General features: G+C 48.0%; 1 protein-coding gene across 1 annotated transcript in view; it reads right to left on the reverse strand.

The window, feature by feature from the left end:
- TMEM150A (transmembrane protein 150A) overlaps window positions 1–5,779 on the reverse strand; it is a 40,724-nt gene extending 34,945 nt beyond the window's left edge. Inside the window, exon 1 of the mRNA XM_082255085.1 lies at window positions 5,629–5,779. The gene's annotated coding sequence lies outside the window, so the exon portion shown is untranslated. The remainder of the gene's footprint in view (window positions 1–5,628) is intronic.
- Window positions 5,780–6,000: the final 221 nt, after the last annotated feature.

Genomic DNA, 6,000 nt, shown 5'->3' on the forward strand with positions numbered 1-6,000 from the left:
CATCACCCTGAACACACCATCCCCACTGTCAAATGTGGTGGTGGCAGCATCATGGTTTGGGCCTGCTTTTCTTCAGCAGGGACAGGGAAGATGGTTGAAATTGATGGATGGATGGAGCCAAATACAGGACCATTCTGGAAGAAAACCTGATGGAGTCTGCAAAAGACCTGAGACTGGGACGGAGATTTGTCTTCCAACAAGACAATGATCCAAAACATAAAGCAAAATCTACAATGGAATGGTTCACAAAATGTCCAGACCTGAATCCAAACGAGAATCTGTGGAAAGAACTGAAAACTGCTGTTCACAAACGCTCTCCATCCAACCTCACTGAGCTTGAGCTGTTTTGCAAGGAGGAATGGGCAAAACTTTCAGTCTCTCGATGTGCAAAACTGATAGAGACATACCCCAAGCGACTTACAGCTGTAATTGCAGCAAAAGGTGGCGCTACAAAGTATTAACTTAAGGGGGCTGAATAATTTTGCACGCCCAATTTTTCAGTTTTTTGTTAAAAAAGTTTGAAATATCCAATAAATTTCGTTCCACTTCATGATTGTGTCCCACTTGTTGATTCTTCACAAAAAATTACAGTTTTATATATTTATGTTTGAAGCCGGAAATGTGGCAAAAGGTTGAAAAGTTCAAGGGGGCCAAATACTTTCGCAAAGCACTGTATGTGTGGCAGCAAAGAGGGTGGGTGGTAATGCCAACATGCTGCACATATACGTCCATGAGGTTTCTGTGCTGAGAGCGCACTTCCATCACAAAGTCAAGGCTGTCACAAACGGCTTCCACTCCCTATTTATGACCAGGAGCCAGCAGGATGGGCTCTTGATCACGGTGACAGCCAATCCCAGTGATCAAGTGATTAGGAAGTCTGTCCTATCTCCCAGCCTTAAAGTAGTACTAAAGTCTCCATACTTACCTGTCCAACGGTCCTCTTCTCAGTGCCAGTCTTCAGGCCTCTTCATTGGGTGGCGGGGGGATGGCATCACTCCTATACATGTGCAGGAGGTCGTCATCCCGGCACTCTGAGACCAGCCTGGCACTGTAAGCTGAGCTGCCCAGCTGAGTTTACAATTCCGGAGGAGACAGCAGGCAGGCAGGAGGGTTTTATTACAGAAGAGACAGTGCATGTCTTTTCAATAAAAGCCTGCCTGCTCGCAGTTCTTTTTATAGCGGGACTTCAGTTCTGCTTTAAGACCCAGTTACAGGGCTGCTGGGAAAGGGTTTAAGTACACACATTTACTTTTTTTAACTTGCCAAAGGATTTATAATTCTGCTGAGCAAATCCTGTGCTTTACACTTATCTGTCACGCAGCACAGCCATAGAAGCGACACACTTTTTTCAATCAGAACAATCTGCCACCCATAGTATCAATAGCATTTCAATTTCAGTAGAAAAAGTTGTAAAAATATAATAACAATAAGGATATATTAACCACTTTACCACCAGAGGATTTTGCTGTCTTACGTCTGGGCCACTTTTTGCGATTCGGTGCTGTGCGACTTTAACTGACAATTGCGCGGTCGTGCGACGCTGTACCCAAACGAAATTTACGTCCTTTTTTTTCCCACAAACAGAGCTTTCTTTTGGTGGTGTTTGATCACCTGTGCGATTTTTACTTTTTGCGCTATAAACAAAAAAAGAGCGTTTATTTTGAAAAAATAACAATATTTTTAACATTTTTTTATATGAAATTCCCCCCCCAAAAAAATGTAAAAAATCAAAAGCTTATTTTGATTGGTTTGCGCAAAAGTTATTGCGTTTACTAACTAAGGGAAAGATTTCTGTCATTTTTGGTGGGTTTTTTTTAACGCGTAATGGCGGCAATCTGCGATTTTTTTTGTGGGACTGCGACATTGCGGCGGACAGACCGGACCCTTGACTGACATTTGACACTTTTGGGGGTACCAGTGACATTTCTATAGTAATCAGTGCTATAAATATGCACTGTTACTGTAAAAATGACACTGGCAGGGAAGGGGTTAATTTTATTGGAGAGGGAGGGGTTAATGTATGCCTGGTGCTTACTGACGTGTGTGGGGGGAGGGGACTGTGTGACACAAGGACAGATCGCATGTTCAGCTATGCTGAACCCTGCAATCTGTCACACCCTGTCACTTAGGAGATCCGCCCGCTCTGTTTACACAAGCGGGCGGTTCTCCAAACTCGATTCCCCGACGATCGGGGAAGAGCATTGGCGATCGCCGCCGCTCCTCCCCTGGCCCGACTCCCGCTGTGACTGAAAACAGCGGGAGCGCACCTCCGGCGGCGCGCGAGCGCCGCCTACAGGGGGAGGAGTCCAGCGACGTAGGTCTACGTCACTAGACGGAATCGAGCCACTTTGCCGCAGTACGGTCAACGTGACCGGTCGGCAAGTGGTTAATCCTGTTGTCGCTCTGGGACAGGAAGTGAAAAGAAATCTCCCCAATGGGACATAGATGGCAAAAAAACTGACAGGGGTTCGTTTCCTTCCTTACTCTATCCAAAAGGGAAAAAAAATGTTGACATTATTATTATACAGGATTTATATAGCGCTTTACAATATAAGGGGGACAGTACAATTACAATACAGAAGTAATAGGAGGGCACAGATTATGGAGAGTACAATCTAAAGGGAGGGGTAGATGGTATAAAAGGTAATGGCTGCAGGGGATGACTTTAGTTCTACTTGAAAAGCTCTTTTAGTTTAGGGGTGCAGGGATAAGGTGTATTACTAACACTATACCTCCGTCCGGCAGGCCCATGCGCTGTTTTCTGTCTGAAGCTCCAGACTGCACCTGGTCGCTCAGCATCACCATCATATACAATGCAGGGTTACTGAAGAAGTGGGGAGCTTAACACAGCCATAAATGGATCAAATCTCAGCCAGTTCAGCAGGGACCAGACGAAATGTGATCCATCTATAGGCAGGCTGGTTGTACTGACGTTGATTAATCAATTGACTTCAGTACACCCAGCCTGTTGGATTTTTGGCATGCGACTACTACCAGGGCTTTAGCTGCTAATAATCACTGTGTTCTGCCCTCACCCCCCACCAGCAGAACACAATAGCATTGCGGGATGGATTCCAGTGTTGATGGGGGAATCAACCGATTTTCTATCCTGCAACCCCTGGCTGCAGAAAAGAAAATGGAGTCATTTATGGCTTGCCTTTGAGACGATGCTGCATTGGACTGATTGCATGGAGAGAGGAAGCCTGCTTGATTCAGGAATAAAGTACTGCACCTTATCTATGTACCCCTAGACCAGTGGTCTCCAAACTGTGGCCTGAAGGCCAGATACGGCCCTTTGCATGCTTTTATCCGGCCCTTGGGGCACTATTTTATCCACTTATATCAACAAATGGGGCATAATTCCTCCCCAACTAAGGTCTATAAAGGGGCACAATTACTCCCAATGACACCAACGATGGGGCACAACTCCTACCAGTGACACCAACAATGGAGTCTAATAACACCAATGATGGAGCACAATTCCTCCCACTGACCCCAATAATGGGGCACAATTCCTCCCACTGACACCAATAATGGGGCACAATTCCTCCCACTGACCCCAATAATGGGGCACAATTCCTCCCACTGACCCCAATAATGGGGCACAATTACTCCAACTGACCCCAATAATGGGGCACAATTACTCCAACTGACCCCAATAATGGGGCACAATTCCTCCCACTGACACCAACAATGAAGTCTAATAACACCAATGATGGAGCACAATTCCTCCCACTGACCACAATAATGGGGCACAATTTCTCCCACTGACCCCAATAATGGGGCACAATTACTCCAACTGACCCCAATAATGGGGCACAATTCCTCCCACTGACCCCAATAATGGGGCACAATTCCTCCCACTGACCCCAATAATGGGGCACAATTCCTCCCACTGACCCCAATAATGGGGCACAATTCCTCCCACTGACCCCAATAATGGGGCACAATTACTCCCACTGACCCCAATAATGGGACACAATTCCTCCCACTGACCCCAATAATGGGACACAATTCCTCCCCCTCTCCCCAATAATGGGGCACAATTCCTCCCACTGACCCCAATAATGGGGCACAATTCCTCCCACTGACTCCAATAATGGGGCACAATTCCTCCCCCTGACCCCAATAATGGGGCACAATTCCTCCCACTGACCCCAATAATGGGGCACAATTCCTCCCACTGACTCCAATAATGGGGCACAATTCCTCCCCCTGACCCCAATAATGGGACACAATTCCTCCCACTGACCCCAATAATGGGGCACAATTCCTCCCACTGACCCCAATAATGGGGCACAATTACTTCCACTGAAACAAATGACGGGGCATTTTTTCCCACTGATGCTGGAATATTTTCTACTCCTACTGGCCACAGTCCGGCCCCCCTAAAGTCTGAAGGACAATAAACTGGCAAGTAGTTTAGAAAGTTTGGAGACCCCTGCCCTAGACTAAACAAGCTTTTAACCCTTGTGGTGCAGTGCGGGGGCCACTGTCTAATTCAGCTTGAAGATCCCATCACTGGCAGCAACTCGCTGACCAATGTCAGGGTCCCTAAAGAGGGAAAGCCACAAAACACCAGCACTTTTCAAGTTCCAAGATGAGAGTTTAGTCCTTCCTAGTGAGCACAGGGGTATGCTATCTTTGATGGTGTCACTTCCACACCGGCCCAGAAGCTGCAGGTTCCAGCACACCAATGAAGAACTGACACCACAGGAACAGACGGGTGTTCTCTCAGCAATATGCCCTGAGCTAGAGGAGACATTGAAACGCGTAAGTTCTGTTGGATATAATCTGAGCCACCCTGGGGTATGTACGGCAGTTCCAATATCTTTGCAGTAAGCCTTTTATGCATTGACATTTGTGAGGAGGATCACCTATCATTTTATAAATGTAACGGTGCTTTTGGATGATGAACTAGGCTGGTGCATCCTTTTAGATTCACCTGAGCGATCCCCCCAGGAATCTATCAGCACACATCTCCAATCATTACTGACAGAGGCAACTCTTCAGCTGCACATATACCCCCCCCCCCCCTTGTATATGTAGAACTGTGGGGTCGGGGAATGCCTTAGCCACTTCTGATTGGCGGTGTGCAGCGATGGCTTTCTGGCGGGATGGCTCAGGTGGGTCCCGACTAGGATCCGAACACTCCTGAACTCATCCGTAAGCCCAATGCACCTTGCTAGCGGCACAGTAAGGACTATTGTGCATTGTGGTGCGCTGCAGAAAATAGCACATGCCTGGTAGACAGCCAATGCAAATTAATTACGCGCCTTAACGCAACGCACAATAACGCGTGCAAGATTGAGCATTAATGTACAGGTATTACCAGCATCAGGCCAGTCTAAGCCTGCACAATGAGATGGCTGGGGATCCCCCATAGACTACCTATAGGACCTGAGGGGGGTAACACACACTGACATTACCTTACACACACCAACAATGACACAGGCCGCCCCTATAAATACATACTACACACTCAGCTCACTCCAGTCTAGGACGGGGACTGTCTTCCATCTTGACAGCGAGCACACTGCCTGCATGTCACTTGTTACCATGGCACTCCTTCCTCACACACACACACAATAGCTCTGACAGAGGCCAGGGTGACCCTGGTATACACACCCGCTCCCCGCTGCCCCCGAGTTCCCCGGAGCTTCCACCGAACCCTCAGTCCTTCAACTCATTAAATTGCTGGTGGCCGCGGTGGCTCACGGGAATTGTGGTGCAGGAAAGGGTTAGGGTGTCACAGCGGAGCGGAGGTGAGAGACTCCCAGGACTACACTACCCGGCGTGCCTTGTGCGAGCGCTGTCACGTGACCAGAGGCGAGAGACGCTGGAGCGTCGGGACGTTCCGTAGTCGTAGGAACCCGTGGCGTCACGGGGCGTGGAAAATGGGATGTAAACATCGTCTAGTAAGAGCCCTATACGGGCAGAGGAGGGGCGTGGTACCATGGTTAATCCAGCCCATGTCAATAGAAAGTGATTGGTTACATG

This window comes from Pelophylax lessonae, assembly GCF_965119305.1.
Source record: "Pelophylax lessonae genome assembly, chromosome: 4".
Lineage (NCBI taxonomy): Eukaryota > Metazoa > Chordata > Amphibia > Anura > Ranidae > Pelophylax > Pelophylax lessonae.